This window comes from Cnephaeus nilssonii, assembly GCF_951640355.1.
Source record: "Cnephaeus nilssonii genome assembly, chromosome: 6".
Taxonomy (NCBI): Eukaryota; Metazoa; Chordata; class Mammalia; order Chiroptera; family Vespertilionidae; genus Cnephaeus; species Cnephaeus nilssonii.
The window spans coordinates 106,602,236-106,624,726 of NC_137077.1; the positions used below are offsets into that span (position 1 = coordinate 106,602,236).

General features: G+C 44.0%; 1 protein-coding gene and 1 long non-coding RNA gene across 3 annotated transcripts in view; both read right to left on the bottom strand.

Moving 5' to 3' along the window:
* Nucleotides 1-15,702, bottom strand: part of USP18 (ubiquitin specific peptidase 18) — a 198,781-nt gene extending 183,079 nt beyond the window's left edge. For both annotated transcript variants that reach the window (XM_079774907.1, XM_079774906.1), the window contains exon 1: nt 15,506-15,702. The gene's annotated coding sequence lies outside the window, so the exon portion shown is untranslated. The remainder of the gene's footprint in view (nt 1-15,505) is intronic.
* Nucleotides 15,703-18,291: 2,589 nt separating this feature from the next.
* LOC307102426 lies at nt 18,292-22,064 on the bottom strand. The gene is made up of 3 exons (XR_013813734.1): nt 21,969-22,064; nt 20,851-20,986; nt 18,292-18,714 (listed from the first exon to the last, which is right to left on the bottom strand). It is a non-coding gene; the product is annotated as an uncharacterized lncRNA (long non-coding RNA).
* Between the last annotated feature and the right edge of the window lie 427 nt (nt 22,065-22,491).

A 22,491-nucleotide genomic window follows, 5' to 3' on the forward strand; every position in this document is an offset into this window, starting at 1 on the left:
AAGTAATATGAATCATGTAGAGAAATAAATCTGAATGGTTACTTCTGCATCATTAACTACTTAAACAATAGTTAACTGAATAGTTCTATAAGTATTGAATGGTGGTACAAAATGGAAAATTTATTTACTTTTGTCTTTTCAAACTTCTCTTTTATCTCATGTATCTGAAAAATTTCCCAGGTTTGCAATAGTTATATAATCTGGCCATCTACAACCTTAAAAATAAAATTCTGAAGCCAAATTAAAAAAAAAACACACCACCATAATCATCAATTGATGCAAAATGGCTTTTGACAAAATCCAACACCCTTTCGTAATAAAAATGCTCAGCAAAGTGGGAATAGAGGGATCATACCTCAACATAATAAAAGCCTTAGACAACAAACCTACAGCCAACATCTCAAGGGGCAAAAACTAAAACCATTTCACCTAAGAACAGGGAAAATATAGGGAGACCACTTTCACCACTCATGTTCGACAAAGTACTGTAAGTGCTAGCCATAGCAGTTAGACAAGAAGAAGAAATAAAAGGTATTCAAATTGGTAAAAAAAGATGTAAAGCTGTCCTTATTTGCAGATGACATGATATTGTACATAAAAAACCAGAAAGACTCCATCAAAAAACTATTAGACTTAATAAATTAACTCAGCAATGTAGCAGGATACAAAATTAACACCAAGAAATCTATGGCCTTTCTATACACCAATAGTGAACTTACAGAAAGAGAGACTAAAAAAGCAATCCCATTTACCATCGCACCAAAAAAATTAAAATACCTAGGAATAAATTTAACTAAGGAGACCTATAGGCAGAAAACTTCAAGACACTGAAAAAAGAGATAGAGGAAGATGTAAACTGATGGAAGAACATACCATGTTCATGGATTGGTAGAATCACCATCATTAAAATGCCCATACTACCCAAAGCAATCTATAGATTCAATGAACTCCCCATTAAAATACCAATGGCATATTTCACAGACCTAGAAAGAACTCTCCAAAAATTCATCTGGAATAAAAAAGGACCCCAAATAGCCACAGCAATCCTGTGAAAGAAGAACAAAGTAGGTGGGATCTCAATACCAGATATCAAGCTATATTACAAAGCCACTGTTCTCAAAACAGCCTGGTAGTGGCATAAGAACAGACATATAGACCAATGGAATAGAATAGAGTACCCAGATATCGACCCAAACCACTATGCTCAATTAATATTTGACAAAAGAGGCATGAACATACAATGGAGTCAAGACAGTCTCTTCAATAAATGGTGTTGGGGAAATTGGACAGATACATGCAAAAAAATGAAACTAGACCACCACCTTACACAAAAATAAACTCAAAATGGATCAAGGACTTAAACGTAAGATGGGAAACTATAAAAATACTAGAGGAATCCACAGGCAGAGAAATCTCAGACATATGCTGAAGCAATTTCTTCACCTATACTGCTCCTAGGGCAATGGAAACTAAAGAGAAAATAAACAAATGGGACTAAAGAGAAAATAAACAAACTTCACCTATACCGCTCCTAGGGCAATGGAAACTAAAGAGAAAATAAACAAAAGAGAAAATAAACATCAAAATAAAAAGCTTTTGTACAGCAAAAGAAACCATCAACAAAACAAGAAGGCCCACTGCATGGGAGAACATATTTGCAAATGTTATCACTGATAAAGGTTTAATCTCCAACATCTACAGGGAACTTATACAACTTAATAAAAGGAAGATAAATGATCCAATAAAAAAATGGGCAACGGACCTAAATAGAAACTTTTTGAAAGAAGACAGAAGGAAGGCCAAGAGACATATGAAAACATGCTCAAAGTCACTAATTATCCGAGAGATGCAAATCAAAACGACAATGAGGTACCATCTCACACATGTCAGAATGGCCATCATCAACAAACGACAAGTGCTGGCAAGGATGCGGAGAAAAAAGAACCCTCGTGCACTGCTGGTGGGAATGCAGACTGGTGCAGCCACTGTGGAGAACAGTATGGAGTTTCCTCAAAAAACTGAAAATGGAACTCCCATTTGACCCAGTAATCCCACTTCTAGGAATATATCCCAAGAAACTAGCAACACCAATCAGAAAGGATATATGCACCCCTATGTTCATAGCAGCACAATTCACCATAGCTACGATTTAGAAACAGCCTAAATGCCCATCAGCAGATGAGTGGATTAGAAAACTATGGTACATCTACACAATGGAATACTATGCTGCTATAAAAAAGAAGGAATTCTTACCATTTGCAGCAGCCTGGATGGACCTGGAGAGCATTATGTTAAGTGAAATAAGCCAGGCAATGAAAGAAAAATACCACATGATCACACTCATTTATGGAAAATAAAGAACATTATAATCTGATGAACAAAAAGATAGATACAGAGGCAGTAAAGCACCGAACAGACTATCAAATTACAGTGGGAAGCCTGGGGAGTGTTGGGGAGGGGTGTGAAGAGATCAAACAAAGGACTTGTATGCATGCATATAAGCACAACCAATAGACACAAGACACTGGGGGGGGTGGGATGAGGGCATGCGACATGGGGTAGGGGAGGCTGGGGGAAAGTCAATGGGGAAACAAAAGGAGATATATGTACTACTATATGTAATACTTTAAACAATAAAATGAAATTTAAAAAATCATTTCAGATTGTTTAATAAAGAGCAGTTAATGACTATAATCATTGAATAAAAAAAGGTTTATAAAGAAGTCATATGGTATAAACCTAATTTTATAAAACATAACTGTTACTATATACACATGCAAACACATACATAAAAATGACTGGAATGAATATACCAAAAATGTAATTGAAAGGTAATACTCATTGATTGGATTACAAATAATTTTGGAATTTTTTTCTTTATTATTTTTTTAAGTTACAAATATCTTGTAATTAATAGATATATAATTTTAAAATAATAATTCACTTAAAGGATAGGTTTAATATATTTTAATGGAGCCTTAGTTGGCAATAGTATTCCTGTTCCAAGATCTGAACACTTGATAAATTAGGAATGAAAAGAAGTATCAGAATCTTTTTTTCTTAATTCTTTTACAACATGTGGAGAAAAGCAGACATCTGAAGTTGGGAAACAACTAAAAGTAAGTGAATATATTATTAAATTCATGTTAACAAACAACCTCTTTTTCTTGGCAAATATTTATTTTCAAAAGTCATAAACAGTTGTTCTTCTTATGAGGCTCAGTCTAGGAGATCTAGTTGAAAGGGAAATGATGACAATTGACAATTCCATGAGCAAGAAGTAGGATTTTGAGACCACACTGAGGGGAATCTGATGAAACAGAGTTGAAAGGGGCCAGTTTATGTTTTCCAGAGACATTGTTCTGGACTATGCCAAGACCTCAAAAATACTTCAGCCAAACTGGATAGTAAAACCCAGTGGAGTGTATCAATTGGACAGGCTGGCAGGCCAGATACCAAAGGGCAAGAGAAAAAAGCAGCAACCTTCAGAGCTGATCACAGAGGGGAGACAGTATGTGAAGCAACAAAAAGAAGGGAAGTGAAACTTAGAATGCAAGAAAGATGGGGAAAGTCAGAGTGGGCAGACAGCATGCAGTTGAGCTAAGTGAGTGGCAATAAGCACCCACCAAAGAGGATAGATACATTCCAAGAAAGTTGCATTTTCAAACTCAATCCCTGACACCCTCCCCCCGACACACACACACAAAAAAAAATTGGCTCCAACAGAGGATTTTTAAGACAATGAAACTATTCTGTATGACACTATAATGGTGGCTACATGGCATTATACATTTGTCAAAGCTCATAGAATGGACTTTGGATGATAATGATGTGTCATTGTAGATTCATCAGTTTTAACAAATGTATCACTCTGGTGGGGGATGTCATAATGACAGACCCTGAGGGTAGAGGGCAGTATATGGGAAGTCTCTGTACTTCCCACTCAATTTTGCTGTGAACGTAACTGCTGTAAAAAATAAAGTCTGTTATTTTTTTAAATTAAATGTATTGGGCTGACTGATAGATCCTCCCTTCCCCCAACTGATGGACAGAGTATGACATAAACTCCACCTGCAGCTGGACATTCCTGAACACCTTATATGGACTGTACATTGAAGCACCAATCAGCACCTGCCATATACCCTAAACCCCCAATTCCTAAATCCCTAGGCCCCTAACCATGTGCCTTACATGAAACCACCAATCAGCCTGGGCTGAGTGCCCTAAGCCCCGTCCCCTCTTTTCCTCCTCCCCTTAAAAGGCACTCTCACCCCGGGAAGCTCGCTCTCTCTCTCTCTCTCTCTCTCTCTCTCTCTCTCTCGTTGGTTAAGGGAGAAGAAGGACGCTTCTTCTTTCCTCCCCAACTTCTCGTTGGCCCTTCCATCTGGTCATGGGAACCTCTCAATCCAAACCCTCTCGTAACCTCAAAGAAGCTCTACCTGGCCACAATATACAATGTCTCTCTGTGGCCTGACCTAGATAATTTTTGCCACCGGATTGGGAAGCATTCGAGATTCCTACGAAACAGGCTTTCTCCTCTCCTCCCCACCCACCCTCCCGCTCTCCCCACTTGCTTTACTCAGGTTCTACCCATCCTCTGGAAGTCCTCTTTGCCCTCTCAAACCCCTTTCTCTGTCTTCTGACTCTTTCAACCCAGAGGATCGTTTCTCTCCATGTGTCTCAATCTCGCCACCTCCTTACAATCCTAAACCTGTCCCTCTCTGACTAAGCACTCTTTTTCCCGGGTCAACGCCAGAGTGCAGGAGTCCTTGGAGGACTCCGGGAGTAGTTTTGACCATTTTTTTTCCTTTACACTCACTGGTCCCGCCCACTGACCGGCAGCGGCTGCATTTACAGGCCCTTCCTCTCCCTCAGGGTGTTCGCTTCCTGAGTCCTCAGTCTCCCTGCAAAGCCCCTCCTGGTCCCGCCCTCATTATGGGAGGCAGGGTGGGGCATTTCTACCTCTGAGAATTCTAACACCCCCCCACCCACCTCCCACCCCCCACCCCCACCTTCCCCTGTGCTCTCCGCCTAATCTCCACTCCCGTGGCCTCCAGCAAACAAATTCACAGGTGGCTGGCCATTTCCCTTCTCACTCTCTGACCTTTCTCAAATTGAAAAACGTCTAGACTCTTTCTCTTCAGACCCTCTTAACCAGCAGCCGCCTTCTCCCCAGTCCCAGAGCCCAAATCCTGAGAACCTGAGCTCCAAAACAGCCTTTCCATCTAACACTCATTCTCAGGCCCAAAGACCGCCTTCCTCAACAGCTTCTTCTACTCTCACGTCCACTCTACCCCTGAGGGAGGCAGCAGGAACTGAGGGCACACTCATTGAATCCACGTCCCATTCTCTATGTCCAGCCTCACAGATTGAGAGGCATCTCAGGTTTCTTTTCCCATTGACCTGACCACCTTTACTCCCCGACATACGCCGCAACTGCAGGTCCACAAGCCCCTCAAAAAGACCTCGTTAACCTAACCTTTAAGGTCTTTAATAATAGAGACAAGGAGACCCAAATCCAAAATCAAGCGAGATCAGCCAAGGCTCAGGCCCAGTAGGGGGCCTTCCAGCTCCTAGCCACCACTCTCACGAACCCCAAACGGAGTGCCGGTCCTCCAACCACAGGTAAGTCAGGGGCTAAGCCTCCTCCGGGCCCTGCTTCAAATGCAGCAAGGAAGGACACTGAGCCAAGTCCTGCTCAAACCCGAGACCCCGCCTGGGCTCTGCCCAAGGTGCGGAAGGGAAGGCCACTGGAAATCAGACTGTAGTCTGGCTCCTCTGGTCTGGCCTCAGCCAGTCCAGCATGGCCACCCTCTGGATCCGGTTTGGAGCTCCCAGACCTCCTGGGACTGGCCACCGAAGAAGCTGCCCAGGCCCTGACAGGGCCCCACAGACTTACATCACCAGGACAGAGCCTCGGGGAACACTATGGTGGCAGGTAAGCCGATCTCCTTCTTAATTGACACTGGGACCACTTATTCTGCCCTCTCTGAATTCGCTGGGACCCTTGTCCCCTCCTCAGTCTCTATTATGGGGGTTGATGGATTAGTCTCATAGCCATTAGCCACCTCATGTCTACACTGCATCTTACTAAATTCCCCCATTCACTCTTTTCTCATTCTACCTCGGTGCCCGGCCAGGGCTACCATGCATCCCCTCATAAAACCCAGTTGTCCCAAACCACAGTCACCTACCTCAGTTTCATTCTCTTACCCCAAAAGGCCAAGCCATTCCTTGGACTGTAAATGCCTTATCTCCTTATCTCCTCTATGATCATTATCTGTAGGAAGAATGTGGCCATTTGGGACTCAAGCGGCTAGAGGCCTGGCTAGCCTGGGAACCGGCTGCGGAGCCAGCTCCCTCCCTGGCCCCCTGCCTTTTAGAAATAAAGAAAAAAGAAAGGAAGAAGGAACTCTCAGCAAGAAAGTGAGGCTTCAGTCTCCAAGCCTGGCAGGACAAGGTTGCTGAATACTTCTTAAGCTAAACCAGAATATTCAGTGTCTAACCCCTTATCCAACCATCCAGGTCCCTGGCTTCCACTACTCCTTTCCTTCCCTTTCCCTCCCACTTTCACTGCAACACAATCTCAATCACTCATCTGTCACCCCTTATTGGCAGCGCCATGGTGACCACCCTCTCAGCTTAGATTGTGAAACTAGAAGAGAAAAAAGATGGCGACCGGCAGGAAGGTAGGGAGAGAGAGAGTGTGAGTGAGGAACCCATAGAGGAGAGTGTAGATGTGTGTGGTGTGTGTGTGTGTATGAGATAGGGTCAGTTAGATTCTGCAGGTCTTCCAAGGGGCTCCCGAACAGGGCAGCCCTAGACGGCGGAGCCCCGCGCACAAAGCGGACACTTCTCGGCGGCTGGTGCGGACGCAGAGACCACGCCATCTTGGGAAACAGAGCTGCCCGAGACTCGGATCCTGGCTTCTGACACAAACCAGGACCCTGCAGCCACTGGGGACAGAGAACTGCTATCACAGCTTCAGACAAACAAACAAGAATCCAGACTTCCCGGCAGATTTCCGTGAGTCAAAGAGCCTATCCCCCTCCTCGCAGGCGCTGATAGCGCCATAGTAACTGATAGACGCGCCCCTCCCCCAAGCTGCTGAGCGCCCACAGGCGTGCAGAAAGCGCCATAGTAACTGATAGACGCGCCCCTCCCCCAAGCTGCTGAGCGCCCACAGGCTTGCGGAAAGTGCCATAGTAACTGATAGACGCGCCCAAGCTGCTCACAGGCGCGCGCACAGACAGCGTCATAGTAACTGATAGACCCGCCCCTGGCCCAAGCTGCCGAGCTTTGCGAAGGGACGCGCTCCCTCTTAGGGAATTTGGCGCGCGCTCGCGCACGGGACAGAAGCAGCTCCCCGTCGGGGAAATCTGTCAGTGCGCACAGAGGGCTCCCCTTCGGGGAATTTGGGGGAATTTGGCTCGCAGGGCACAGCTCCCCCTTCGGAGATTCTTAAAAGCGTGCACAGAGGGGCTTCCCTTTGGGGAATTTGGCGCGCAGGACGGACTCCGCCCCCCTTCTGGGACTTTGGGAGAGTGCACTGAGCCGGCTCACCTTCAGGTTTTTAAGAATGTGCGCTACAGCCGGTTTGGCTCAGTAGAGAGAGCACACACAGGACGCAGCCCCACTTCAGGGAATTTGGCACGCCGGACACAGCTGCCTGGGATCCCTGACTCACAGCGCATTCACACTAAGTGCCAGCGACCCCAATTGTTGGTGCGTGCACACACAGGGACCCTGATTCTCAACGAGAAACCGCACAAGGCAACAGAGACTTTCACACTCGAGTCTTGGTGCAGACACAGGGAAACTCTGACTCCTGGCACATGCTAAGTATCTCATTCTCGGCACATACCAACAGTGTGGTGCAGACAGGGCCCCTGATTCTAAATGTGCACACGAGACCACACGGAACACTGGGGACACTGATCCTGGGCAAGTTTGGTTCCCACCAACCAAAGACAGTCACACGTCCTAGTGTCAGAGCACTTCAGTGAAACTAGGGTGGAGCGAAGTCCCCACAGCACACGACCCAGGTCCACGCAAACAGAAGCTTGAGCTTTCTGGTAATAGCCAGAATGGGGAAACGAAATAACTCACAGAGGAAAGAAAATGTGGAGTCGCCAAGAAAGGAAATTAGTGAAAATGAAGCTTGCAACATGACCGAAAAGGAGTTCAGAGTAATGGTCATGGAATTTATACATCGGATGGATGAGAAAATCAACAACTTATGCAAGAATCAGGAAGAAATGAAAAGTGATATAGCTACAATCAAAAACACCATGGAAAGTTTCAACAGTAGATTACAAGAAGCAGAGGACCGAATTAGTGAGTTAGAAGATCAGGTACAGAAACAAGCTCAAGCTGAACAGCAATTGGAGAAAAAAATTAAAAAGCAGGAGGAAAGCCTAAGGGAGCTTCGGGACAACATGAAACGAAGTAACATGCGTATAATAGGGCTGCCAGAAGGACAAGAACAGCAGCAGGGATTAGAAAATCTATTTGAAGAAATAATGACAGAAAACTTCCCGGATATGGGAAAGATAAAAGTTATGCAAGTAAAGAGAGTCCCAAGCAGGATCAACCCCAAAAGACCCACACCAAGACATGTCATAATTTCAATGGCAAATATAAATGATAAAGAGAGAATCCTAAAGGCGGCAAGAGAGAGACAGAGAGTTACCTACAAAGGAACACCCATCAGATTGTCAAATGATTACTCATCAGAAACACAACAAGCTAGAAGTGAATGGAAGGAGGTATACAAAGTGTTGCAAAGCAAAGGACTGAATCCAAGAATACTATATCCAGCAAAACTATCCCTAAAATTGAAGGGGAAATCAGGAGCTTTGCAGACAAAAAAAGCCTCAGGGAGTTTATCACCACCAAACCAGCAATGCAAGAATTGCTAAAGGGAATACTGTAAAAAGAAGAAATAAACAGGTAAGAAGGAATACAGACACAAAAATAGATATGACTGCAAACAAATACCTTTCAGTAATAACTTTAAATGTAAACGGACTAAATGCTCCAATCAAAAGACATCGAGTAGCTGAATGGATAAAAAAACACGACCCATATATATTCTGTCTACAAGAGACCCACCTCAGAACAAGAGACTCACACAGATTGAAAGTGAAGGGATGGAAAAATATCTTTCAGGAAAATGGAAATGAAAAAAAAGCTGGGGTAGCAATACTTATATCTGACAAAATAGACCTCAAAGTAAATGCCATAACAAGAGATAAGGAAGGCCACTTCATAATACTAAAGGGAGAAATCCAACAAGAAGAAATAATTCTGGTAAACATATACGCTCCCAATATAGGAGCACCCAAATACATAAAAAAACTCCTAGAGGATATCAAGGGAGAGATTAATAGCAACACAATCATAGTAGGAGACTTTAATACCCCACTATCACCACTGGACAAATCCTCTAAACAAAAAATCAGCAAAGAAACAGCAATCCTAAATGACTCACTAGACCAGATGGAATTAATTGACATCTTCAGAACATTTCACCCCAAAGCCACAGAATATACATTCTTCTCAAGTGCACATGGGTCATTTTCAAAGATAGACCATATTCTGGGTCACAGGCAAAGTCTCTTCAAATTCAAGAAGATAGAAATTATATCAAGCATCTTCTCAGATCACAGTGGCATAAAACTGGAAATCAACTACAATAAAAACAATCCAAAGAAATCAAACACATGGAGACTAAACAGCATGCTATTAAACAAGGACTGGGTCACCAGAGAGATCAAGGAAGAAATAAAAAACATCATGGCAACAAATGACAATGAAAACACAACAATCCAAAATCTATGGGACACAGCGAAAGCAGTCTTGAGAGGGAAGTTCATAGCTCTACAGGCCTATTGCAAAAAACAAGAAACAATGGTAATAAATTACTTAACCCTACAACTCAAAGAGCTAGAAAAAGAGCAGCAAGAAAAGCCCAGTGTAACCAGAAGGAAGGAAATAACAAAGATCAGAGCGGAGATAAATGACATAGAGACCAAAGAAACAATACATAAGATCAACAAAACCAAGAGCTGGTTCTTTGAAAGGATAAACAAGATTGATGGACCTCTAGCCATGCTCACCAAGAAGCAAAGAGAGAGGACCCAAATAAACAAAATCAGAAATGAAAGAGGTGAAATAACAACAGACCCCGCTGAGATACAAAGGATTGTTACAAAATACTACGAACAACTCTATTCCAACAAACTGGACAATCTGGAGGAAATGGACATATTCCTAGAAAAATATAACCTTCCAAAAATCAATCAAGAAGAATCTAAACAGCTCAATAGGCCAATAACTATGGACGAAATTGAAGCAGTCATCAAAAAGCTTCCAGCAAACAAAAGCCCGGGGCCAGATGGCTTCACAGGAGAGTTTTAGCAAACATTCAAGGAAGAACTAAAACCTATCCTCCTCAGACTATTCCAAAAAATTCAAGTGGAAGGAACACTTCCAAGCTCCTTCTATGAAGCCAGCATCACCCTAATACCAAAACCAGATAAAGACAACACAATGAAAGAGAATTACAGACCAATATCCCTCATGAACATAGATGCCAAAATCCTCAACAAAATTCTAGCAAATCGGCTCCAGCAGTACATCAGAAAGATCATACACCATGACCAAGTAGGATTTATCCCAGGAATGCAAGGATGGTACAATATCCGCAAATCAATAAACGTGATACATCACATAAACAAATTGAAAGATAAAAATCACATAGTCATATCAATTGATGCAGAAAAAGCATTTGACAAAATCCAACACCCTTTCTTGATAAAAGCTCTCAACAAGGTGGGAATAGATGGCTCATACCTCAACATAATAAAAGCTATATATGATAAACCCACAGCAAACATCATACTCAATGGACAAAAACTAAAGACATTTCCCCTAAGAACAGGAACAAGACAGGGATGCCCACTCTCACCACTCCTGTTTGACATAGTACTGGAAGTATTAGCCATTGCAATTAGACAAGAAGAAGAAATAAAAGGCATCCAGATTGGAAAAGAACAAGTAAAGCTGTCTTTATTTGCAGACGACATGATATTGTACATAAAAAATCCGAAAGACTCCGTCAAAAAACTCATAGACTTAATAAATGAATTCGGCAATGTAGCAGGATACAAAATTAACGCCAAGAAATCTATGGCCTTTCTATACACCAATAGTGAACTTACAGACAGAGAGACTAAAAAGGCAATCCCATTTACCATCGCACCAAAAAAATTAAGATACCTACGAATAAACTTAACTAAGGAGGTAAAAGACCTATACACGGAAAACTACAGGACACTGAAAAAAGAGATAGAGGAAGACGTAAACAGATGGAAGAACATACCATGTTCATGGATTGGTAGAATCAACATCATTAAAATGTCCATACTACCCAAAGCAATCTATAGATTCAATGCACTCCCCATTAAAATACCAACGGCATATTTCACAGACCTTGAAAGAACTCTCCAAAAATTCATCTGGAATAAAAAAAGACCCCGAATAGCCACAGCAATCCTGAGAAAGAAGAATAAAGTAGGAGGGATCTCAATACCAGATTTCAAGCTGTTTTACAAAGCCACTGTTCTCAAAACAGCCTGGTACTGGCTCAAGAACAGACATATAGATCAATGGAACAGAATAGAGAATCCAGATATTGACCCAAACCACTATGCTCAATTAATATTTGACAAAGGAGGCATGAACATACAATGGAATAAAGACAGTCTCTTCAATAAATGGTGTTGGGAAAATTGGACAGATACATGCAAAAAAATGAAGCTTGATCACCAACTTACGCCATACACAAAAATAAACTCAAAATGGATACAGGACTTAAACATAAGATGGGAAACCATAAAAATACTAGAGCAATCCACAGGCAGCAAAATGTCAGACATATGCCAAAAGAAATTCTTCACTGACACTGCCCCTAGGGCAATGGAAGCTAAAGAGAAAATTAACAAATGGGACTACATCAAAATAAAAAGCTTTTTCACAGCAAAAGAAACCATCAACAAAACAACAAGAAGGCCCACTGCATGGGAGAACATATTTGCAAATGGCATCACTGATAAAGGTTTAATCTCCAACATCTACAGGCAGCTTATACAACTTAATAAAAGGAAGATAAATGATCCAATAAAAAAATGGGCAACAGACCTAAATAGAATCTTTTCAAAAGAAGACAGAAGGAAGGCCAAGAGACACATGAAAACATGCTCAACGTCACTAATTATCCGAGAGATGCAAATCAAAACAACAATGCGGTACCATCTCACACCTGTCAGAATGGCTATCATCAACAAATCAACAAACGACAAGTGTTGGCGAGGATGCGGAGAAAAAGGAACCCTCGTGCACTGCTGGTGGGATTGCAGACTGGTGCAGCCACTGTGGAGAACAGTATGGAGTTTCCTCAAAAAACTGAAAATGGAACTCCCATTTGACCCAGTAATCCCACTCCTGGGAATATATCCGAAGAAACTAGAAACACCAATTAGAAAGGATATATGCACCCCTATGTTCATAGCAGCGCAATTCACCATAGCTAAGATTTGGAAACAGCCTAGGTGCCCGTCAGCAGATGACTGGATCAGAAAACTGTGGTACATCTACACAATGGAATACTATGCTGCCATAAAAAAGAAGGAATTCTCATCATTTGCAGCAACCTGGGAGGAATTGGAGAACATTATGTTAAGTGAAATAAGTCAGTCAATGAAAGAAAAATACCACATGATCTCACTCATTTATGGATAATAAAGAACATTATAAACTTGAACAAAAAGATAGATACAGAGACAGTAAAGCATCAAACAGACTGTCAAATTACAAGGGGAAGGTTAGGGAGAGGTGGGGGAGATAAGAGATCAATCAAAGGACTTGTATGCATGCATATAAGCATAACCAATGGATGCAAAACTCTGGGGGGTGGGGGCATATATGGGAGTGGGGTGTGGGGAGGGCAATGGTAAGATATGTACACATATAATACCTTAATAAAAAAATTGGAAAAAAAAAAAAAGTGAAACTAGAAGAAAGAATCTTATATCCTTTAGTCCACCTCTTCTCCCTACACCTTTCAGCTTGTCTCCATGATATGGATTTTTCTTCCTCTGTGGGGAAAACACATACATCTGTCTCCCCATCAGCTGGACAGGAACCTGTACTCTCATCTATCTCTTACCCAATATAGATGCAGCCCCCAATAATCAGTCTTTACCTGTCCCGTAACCCATCATATCTGACACAAAAGGGCAGTCCAGATCATCCCTCTCCTCCTAACCCTCAGCATCACAGCAGGGCTTGGAACTGCCACAGGGAGCTTAACCACTGCTCTACCCATACTTTGAAACCCTGTCTCAGGACCTACAAGAAACATGTGGATGCCCAGCAAGGGGCAAAACTTGGAAAACAAGAACCTCACCCCCAGGATAACCTACTCTTTTCCCCCTAAAAATAATATCTAGGTCTCAGTTGTCTTTCAGCTTCAGGCCCAGAAAAGCAGCAAAACCAGACAAGTGACGCTATGGCAGCCTCAGGACCAGCTTTTACCTCCCAAGTGACTCAACAGGATCGCTCTCAAGACTTCACCAACCAGTCTCTTGGGGATATTATGCTGCTGCACTCCTCGTCCAGCCACCCATCATTAGGCCAACTGGTGTCTGTCTATTCTTTTAATTTTGCTCTTTAGCCCCCTTTCTCATGCGCTGTTTTCTAGTCTTTTGCAGAACAGAATGCAGGCATTCACCAACCAGAAGGTGGGAGAGATCTATCTGGCACTGAATTCAGAACCTAACACCAGAATCCTTGAGACCCGGGGTAGACTCCCCTAACGACACCCCCTCTCAGCAGGAAGTAGCTATGGAAGACGGACCTCCACCCCCTGACCCTGCCCGGACTCTCAATTTTTTTTAATATTAACAAAAGCCTGGAATGATAGATCCTCCCTTCCCCCAACTGATGGACGGAGTATGATGTAAACTCCACCTGCAGCTGGACATTCCTGAACACCTTATATGGACTGTACATTGAACCACCAATCAGCACCTGCCATATACCCTAAATCCCCAATTCCTAAATCCCTAGGCCCCTAACCATGTACCTTACAAGAAACCACCAATCAGCGTGTGCTGAGTGCCCTAAGCCCCGTCCCCTCTTTTCCTCCCCTTAAAAGGCACTCTCACCCCGGCAAGCGTGTTCTCTCTCTCTCTCTCTCTCTCTCTCTCTCTCTCTCTCTCTCTCTCTCTCTCTCTCTCTCTCTCTCTCTCTTCCCTTTTCCCCTCTGGAAGGCGGAGGCAGGGTGATCGCCAATAAAGCCTGTGTCCTGGTATCCCATGGTCTCTGGCCCTCTGTTTCATCTTTCACTGACATTGGTTAATGTCATTTTGTGATTGGTTAATGATATTGGTTAATGTTATTTTTAAAACTTTATTGTTTGGTTCCAAAGAGCTACATCAACTTAGCTCCCACCCTTTCTAAAATTTTTACCCTTAAAATAAGTATATGTGAATGATAGAAGCAGCTGGTTTAGGCTCACTGGCATTGTAAACAAAGAATCAATCAGGGTGTTCAAGAAACAGCAAAAATCATTATACAAGACACCTGGGGTGGTTCCGGTCTCTAATTGGGCTGTTCGCTCACAGCTAGACTCTGAAAGAAATTCTGACTCTGTCTGTAAATACCTTAAGAGGAACAAAATTAGCATGCCTGGAACATGATACAAGCTGCTCCAGTCTTCCAAATCTAATCCATAAAGGCAACAACAAATCCAGACTTCATTCTTAACCATTTGCTGTTTTGTTGTTGTTGTTTTGAGTGACAGCACTGTGCTGGACACACAGATTACCACACAGCACATAAAACCCAAAATAAGAGGGGGTTTTGGGTCTCTCTCTCAAAAAAAAAAAAAAATAGCCCATGTGAAAGGCATTAGGACTTACCTTCTTTGAGCCTGTGTACATGTTAAACTTTTCTCCTTTGCAAGCCCATCATTGTGCACAAGTGCCTAAACTGTGCAACACATCTTTTAATAATGAAAAAGGAAAGAAAAAGGCCTTTTCTGTCATTTTTGCTAGTGCTCCATATATCAAGATAAAGCTGTATACCTGTGCTAGTCTCCTACCCATTTCTCCAAGGAACACGTCAGATAATCTAGGTATGCAGTTTAAGATTAAGAGAAACTTTTGTTTCTACCCCTGGTTTGTATTTTCTTTTTAAAAGCTTGCAACACTTCTGTATTTTTTTTTAAGTTAAACTCAAAGTCATGCAGAGAGTCCAAATAAATATATAAACTTGGAAAAAAATTCATTGGTCTAATATCTGTATGTAATGACTATAGACCATTATTAAAATTTGCAGATCCCCCAATAAACTTCTTAATTACCCAGGTGGCAAATGAGTAGAGCCCCGTGGAATGTCTTTCCTGGAAAGAAAGCTTCCAAATTAGCACCAAACTTGCCTTAAGTGCCGGCAGCGCCAAGCTCCCACTGCTGACTTGGATGCTGGGGAAGTTCAGAGGAGGGCTCTGGTGCTGTCTCGCTTCCCCCGTCAGGCTTTTGATTCCCACGAAATGGAAAGTGAAACTCAGTGCTCAGCCCTAGGGGCGGGGCTGAAGGGCGCCTGCACAGGCGAGGAGGCAGGCAACAACAGAGCCGCTCTGCGGAGCTTCTGTGCCTGCTTTTGCACTTGCACATTTAAGTATGCTGTTTTCAATATATGCATTTTGTCTAGGATCCCAAGAAGACATGCTTCATTTCATTTCACATTTTAAGATCCCTGAGATATGCCAGGCTCTACTAGACTCATAATCTCTTGGCATTGAATAGTACACATGGCAGCATTTTTTTTTCTTTCCTAATGCTAAAGTATAATTTCTTAAATCATGTGCCTTAAAATCAATACGTTTTTACATTCAATGAAATTTGGCATATAGGCATAAAGTCGTTATTCTATTCTATTGTTCTGCTGCTTGCATAATCAGAAGAGAATCCAAGTGATGAATGATAGAGCAAAACGGGAAAAGAAAGTGCACTCTTATTTCTCATTAGAACTTTCAGTAGCAAGGTCTGACTTTTAGACTGTCAACAGATGGTCCTTGGTACCAATTCAACACTAACAGGAATCCCCAATTTGGGGTGCCATAAAGAAGGAAACTTGATTTAGTGCAAAACAGCTCAATTGTAATATAGCACAGCTGGGAAAACAGTGTGGCATTGAGGCAGCCGTGGGACCAGGTGGCCCTCGACCAGGCCTGTCTCTGGTTAGACAGCTCTGCTCAGCTCCTTGCTGGTCTGCTTTGCGTTGCTCTGCTCTGCTGTGCTTTGATCTGTTCATTTTGTGCCAATGTACTCTGACCTGCGCTGTTCTCCTCAGCTCTGTTCCAGGAAGACACCTTCAGTGTTTCAGTTCAGCCAGAATATGCAACCTTCAGTAGAAATGGAAAGAGACTCTTAAAACCAGGGGAGCTGACTTATATGGACAGAAGTCCCCACCCCTAGTCCCTGATTGGTCTGTCCTCGTGCAAATGAGGATGCCAATTCTTGAAGTTTGGTCAGAATAGAGACACTCCAGTTGGTTGGAGCTGCAGCTCAATTGCATGGGGAAAGCCTCAGTCCTATTGGTTGAAATAGGATTCCAGGAACTCCTTTGTAAAGGCTGGCTCCGATGGCAGGAACACAGTGCGGGCAGGCAGTTCAGTGCAGGCTTCTCCCTAAAGTATAGTTTGTCTGAGAAGCCCCTGTGTAAAAATGACTGCTAGGCTCTGTGATTTTTGTTGTGTTGTTTGTTTGTTTTTGTTTTAATTTTAGCCCAGTTAACCACCGGACGCCCTACTTCGTAGATGTCTTCTTTCTCAGGGTTCACAGGACCTAACATTTATTGAATCCCTGAGATATGGCAGGCTGTCTACTAAACTCTAAACCTAATTTAATCTAGACAACAGCTTCTTGATGTAAAGCCCCTTCATGAAAAATACAAGCTCAGTGAAATTAGGAACTGACCAGGTGGGCATGCAGAAATATAAGGTTAAAGGGTGTATAACATGCACACATGAAATGCTTGGTACCTCTTTAGAATGTATTTCATGCATGTAGACTTATGGGGGTGGGGTTCAGAAGGTTATCTGCCAGGTGTCTTAGATTCTGGCTGTTAGGCAGGGATAAATTTGTGCAGGTAAGTAGAATGAAATCTCTTCACTAATACTTATTTGTTCTGAAAGAGATCCACTGCCAGATGTGAGGGTGAAAGGCTCCAGAAACCTAGGACCTCCCTGAGTAAGGTCTACAATAAGGTAAGTATTCTGTTCAAATTATCATGGCATAAAAAAACTATGGATCCACAATGTGTGCAGATGTGTATGTTAAATGCCTGAGCATACATATACACAATCTATATACATACATCCATGTACGTGAATGCATGTTTACCCTCTCACCTATGCTAAGGCTTCCCTTTCCTTGCAATCTGAATAGTGCACAGCATAGCATATTGTCACTGGTACTTTGGTTGAGTGTACACACCATGGTGCTACACAGATACAAAATGGTGAGCACAGAGTGGGTCTTCAATATATTTGCTGGCCAATCAATTGTATAGCCAACATCATATATATGTTAAACCTTGTCAGTAAACAGGAACCTCATAAGTTCTGAGGTGAGGGAAATCAGGGGAGCATGTTGCAAAATGTGGTGTAGTTTGCTAAATATTTCAAGTCAGTAGAATTCTAGGGAAGAAGTTGTATTAGCTTCCAGTGATTATTAGCAGACAGTTATTTCTAATCAATCAATTCATTCTACTTGAATCGTGGTAATGCAGTGGAGCAAAGTAATTGGCATTGCTGCCCTTGTAAAATGGACACATGGGGTCCCAGGAGGTGTTGCCAAAGTCCTGGTCAGCTAGCCATGTCCAATTGGCAGCAGTGGCCAGGTAGATGCACCATGGGAATCCGCCGGCCACTCCTGGGAGAATCTCTGTGCACACCCAACAATGGGAGACATTGTGTACTCCAGCATAGGTGTGTGCCCACGACACTATGCTGTTAGCCAAGCTCACCCTGGTGGAAGAGACAAAAGAGAAACTGAGACCATCATAGGGAAATCCTGGCCTTCCAGCAAGATGTAAGCAACTATGTCTCCTCTAGTCAGCACTGTGGCTGGAATCGGAGGACAACCTGGCCAGTGATACCAAATGGGATCTCCCTCTTCTTAGGGGCCTAATTTCATAGGGGAGGCTATGGGAAATCTGAGCACTTGCCAGAGAGCAATAGCATAAGCAATAGCAATGTTCCCTTCCTGTGTTTAGCAGTTTAGATTTGCATGGTTATCAGGCCAGGGCTGATTTAAGGGGTGCAACTGTAACTTGTAATCATACCCACTTCCCCAAGGGGATAGGAGGTCTACCTCAGTAACAGTCCATGGCCAGGTCCACATTGCCTCTTCCCCCTCTGCCAGGTAGGCAAGTGTAGGCAGCAGCAAAGTTTCAGATGGCTGTACCGTAGGGCGCAACAGTTCATGAGTTGTCTTCACCTGCATGTGCAGCGTCTGAGAATACCTCTGCATCATTAACTTTAAAGGGGAGGCACCTGTCTTCTTGGGCTGTTCATTCAGCAATCTGATGGTCATATCCAATCGTAGCCCAGTGGTCGGCAAATTCATTAGTCAACAGAGTCAACTATCAACAGTAGAACGATTGAAATTTCTTTTGAGAGCCAAATTTTTTAAACTTAATCTATATAGGTAGATACATTGTTATTAACTTAATTAGGGTACTCCTAAGCTGGCCTTTTGGGCACGTGGTATTTTGTGGAAGAGCCACACTCAAGGGGCCAAAGAGCCGCATGTGGCTCGCGAGCCGCAGTTTGCTAACAACTGGTCTAGCCCAACCTTTTAGGCTAGTGGGTCCACCCCTAGATAGAGCTTGTCTTTTAACAGACCGTTTTACCATTCACTCATCCAAGTAGCTTGGGGATGATATAGAATGTGAAACTGCCAAGCTATGTCCTGGGCCTTGGCCCAGCTCTGTACCTCCTACCCTGTGAAATGGGTTCCATTATCATTTGCTATGCTATGGGGTTGCCCATAGGTGGCCCCCGAGAATTCCAAGCCTCAGACAACCTTCCGTTGGGTGGCCTCTCTTGCAGGGTAAGCAAAGAGGAGGCCAGTGGCAGTATCCACAGCCGTCAGGGCATACTTAAACCCTGGACCGGAGGGAGATGCCCAATGAAATCCACCTGACAATGTTGCAGGGGGGCCCTCCTCTGAGGACATGGCCCTCCTTTTCCTGGAGGCCACATTGATTGGGGCGGGGGGGGGGGAGGTGCCTGAGAACAGTGGGGACAACCTCATATTGCAGCGCCCCCATGGATAGGGCCAGGCCTCATCATTTAGTCACCTGCATCATTGTCCATGGTTCCACATTCCCCAATTTCCAATGGAGCCACCAAGCCCAGTCCTCAGGGGAAGGTACTATGTCCTGGACCCTTGCCAAGGCATCTGCCTCATTGTTCCCAGGGGTTAACAGTGGTCGATGGCCACTCAAATGGTATATTGTTGCCTCTTTGGAAGTCCTTGCTTCCTATATGTCCTTCCACATTTCCTGTCCCCACACAGGACAATGTCCTACCAGTCACTGCTGCTTGTGTCATTTTGGCAACCACAAAGTCAAACCTTTAAAGATAGCCCAGTTGTCTGTCCCAATTGCCTAAGGGCCAGGCTCCTTTGTCAAAACCATTCAGACTGCTCTTAGTTCAGCCCATTGGCTACTTTGCCCAGTACCAGAATTAAACCACAGTTAGTCTGTGTACAGACAGTCACTGCCATCTATATAGCAGGGTTCCCTCTACAGGACGCATCTGTGTACTACATGGTCTTCAGGAGGGGTGCTTCCCCTGCCCCCAATCATGGAATGAACTAGGGAGTAGCTCCTCCTCCATAAGAGCCTCCTCCCTTGACAGGGTCTCAAATGTCACAGGAGCCAACTGGGTTTGCAATTTCTGTGACAAAGGGCTGGTACTCACTGCTGCCATCTGTTCCAAATAGGCACCCCACTTTGCTAAAGTTGGGGTTTATGCCACTCCCGATTGGACGTGGTCACCCAGGACCTAACCCATCCAGCTATAGGATAGGCAGTCTTCACAAGCACCTTGCTTTGTGCTGTGATTGCCTCACAGGCCTGCAAGGCCACATAAATGGCTGCCAACTGCTTCTCAATGAGGAAATACCGACTCTCGGCCCCCTTCCACACATGAGACCAGAACCCAATGGGCACCCTTCTCTGCCCATGCTATTGCCACAGACCCCTGTCAAACCCCAATGAAGTAACAGTTATGTCCAGCTGCAATGGTTGTGTCATGTCTATAACCTGTGAGGTCTGGGCTTGGGCCACTGCCCTCTTGGCAGCAAGAAAGGCCTCCTCAACTCTGGAGTCCAGTCCCCTATAGCTCCCTTCCTACATAACTGGTACAAGGGTTGCAAAAATTTCTCCAGGTTGGGAATGAATACTCTCCAATACTCCAAAAGACCAATATAGGTCTGTAAAAACTGTTCCTCTGTAGTAGGACGGGGAAAAGCCTGCACTTTGTCAATGACTTCTTCCAGTATCACCTTGGTCTTGGTCTTACTCGACCAGACAACTCCTAAGATTTGACAGACAAGCCAGGTCCCTGGACCTTACAGTCATTCACTGCCCTTCCCTATGAGTCCAATGACTGCCATAGGCTACTGGCAGCTGCATTCAAATCTGCAGGAGAATCAGAAGTTAGCATGATATCATCAATATAATGGAACAATGTCACTGTGAGAGGCTTACCCATGTGGCTAAATCTTGGGCCACCAGACCATGATGGATAGTAGGGCTGTGCACATGTCCTTGAGGGAGAACAACAAAAGTCCACTGTTGGCCTTCCACATAAAGGCAAACTGCTCCTGGCTCTCCGGGGCTATATCTATGGAAAAGAAAGCATTAGCCAAATCCACCACATAGTGATATTGCCCCAAGACAAAGTAAAACAGTCCATCAAGTCTGTTATAGCCAGCACTGCAGAGTGTTCAGTTCTCTAATCCACAGTCATTCGCCAGGTGCCATCTGGTTTCTTCAAAGGCCATATTGGAGCATTGTAGGGGCTGTGTATGTGTCGGATGATCTTTGCCTTTTCCAGCTGCAAAATCCTCTGTCTGATCTCTTCACGCCCTCTGGGAGGCGATACTGCCACTCTGCGGGGGTTAGGCAGAGTCACAGCTTCGTGATGCAGGTGCCCTATTGTGGTAGTCTTTACCACAGACACCCACAGGTGAAATTTGCACTGGGTAGTTGCAATAGTTAACCCTTTCAGTAATCCATTCCCAGGATGTATTCAGGTATGGGGGCATTATACACAGTGTAGGCCTTCGCGGGGAGGCGGCCAATACCCAGTGTCAAAGTTGCCTGCCGTACATGGACAGTCCTGCCTCCGTACCCATCTATATGGGCTACCGGGCCTGTATATCTGTCTCGGTTACCATACAACAAGCTGCAGTCTTCACCTGTGTCCACCAGTGCCAACACACATTGCACATTGTGGGGCACCAGTAAAAAGTAAGGCCAACATGAAGCCTCTGGTCCTACGGGTCTACCCCTAACCAGGTCCCTTGGCCTTTTTCTCAGTCTAGAAGGTTATATTCTTCCTCCCCAGGGGAGTCTAAGTAATCTTGGAGACACACCAGTGTCAGGGAACTGTCTTTCATCAGCAGCTTCTGGAAATGCTGTCCTACTGGTAATTGTTTCCACAGAGCCAGCAGCACATCATTAGGCTGCTGATCTATTGTCTCTTTCTGAACTCCTGCAGCCAGCAAGTCCACCCACATTTGCGTGTGGGAGATTTTCACAGGCTCTGCCCCCGCTGCTTTTCCAGATCCAGAGCCCACGGTCTTAGGTACTGCTTTACTTACCTTAGATTTCTGCACAGTCACGGGTCTTGCTACTCCCTTTTCTCGCAGCTTTACCTCCATGTACCCCAAGCTGGCCATGACTGTAGTGACTTCACGTATATGGTGGTCTATGAAAGGTGTCAGAATAGCTGACAGTGAGCCAAATACTACCCTCCAGAGGAGTGGCAGAGAGAATTAAGTCTTTCATATGCTTTGTAACACGTTCATCAGGACCACGAATATTCACATTAAACATGGCTTGTCTTATGCCCATTACTCGTATCACTTGCACCAAGTCTATATACATACTCCACGAGCAGTTCTCCAGCATCCCACTAAATGCTTCCAGACGCTGCCATTAACCAGTCCATCAGGGAGTGATCTCCCTGTCTGGCGCCCAAACAGCAACTAATCTGCAGTAGCTGCTGCAAGGAGGGGTGGGTCATTATGGAGGCTAACATCTCCATCTCAGCTGGAGACAGCTGTAGGCTATCTGCACCTTCATCCCACAGCCTTAAGAGCCACACCGGAAGTGTCTCTGCTT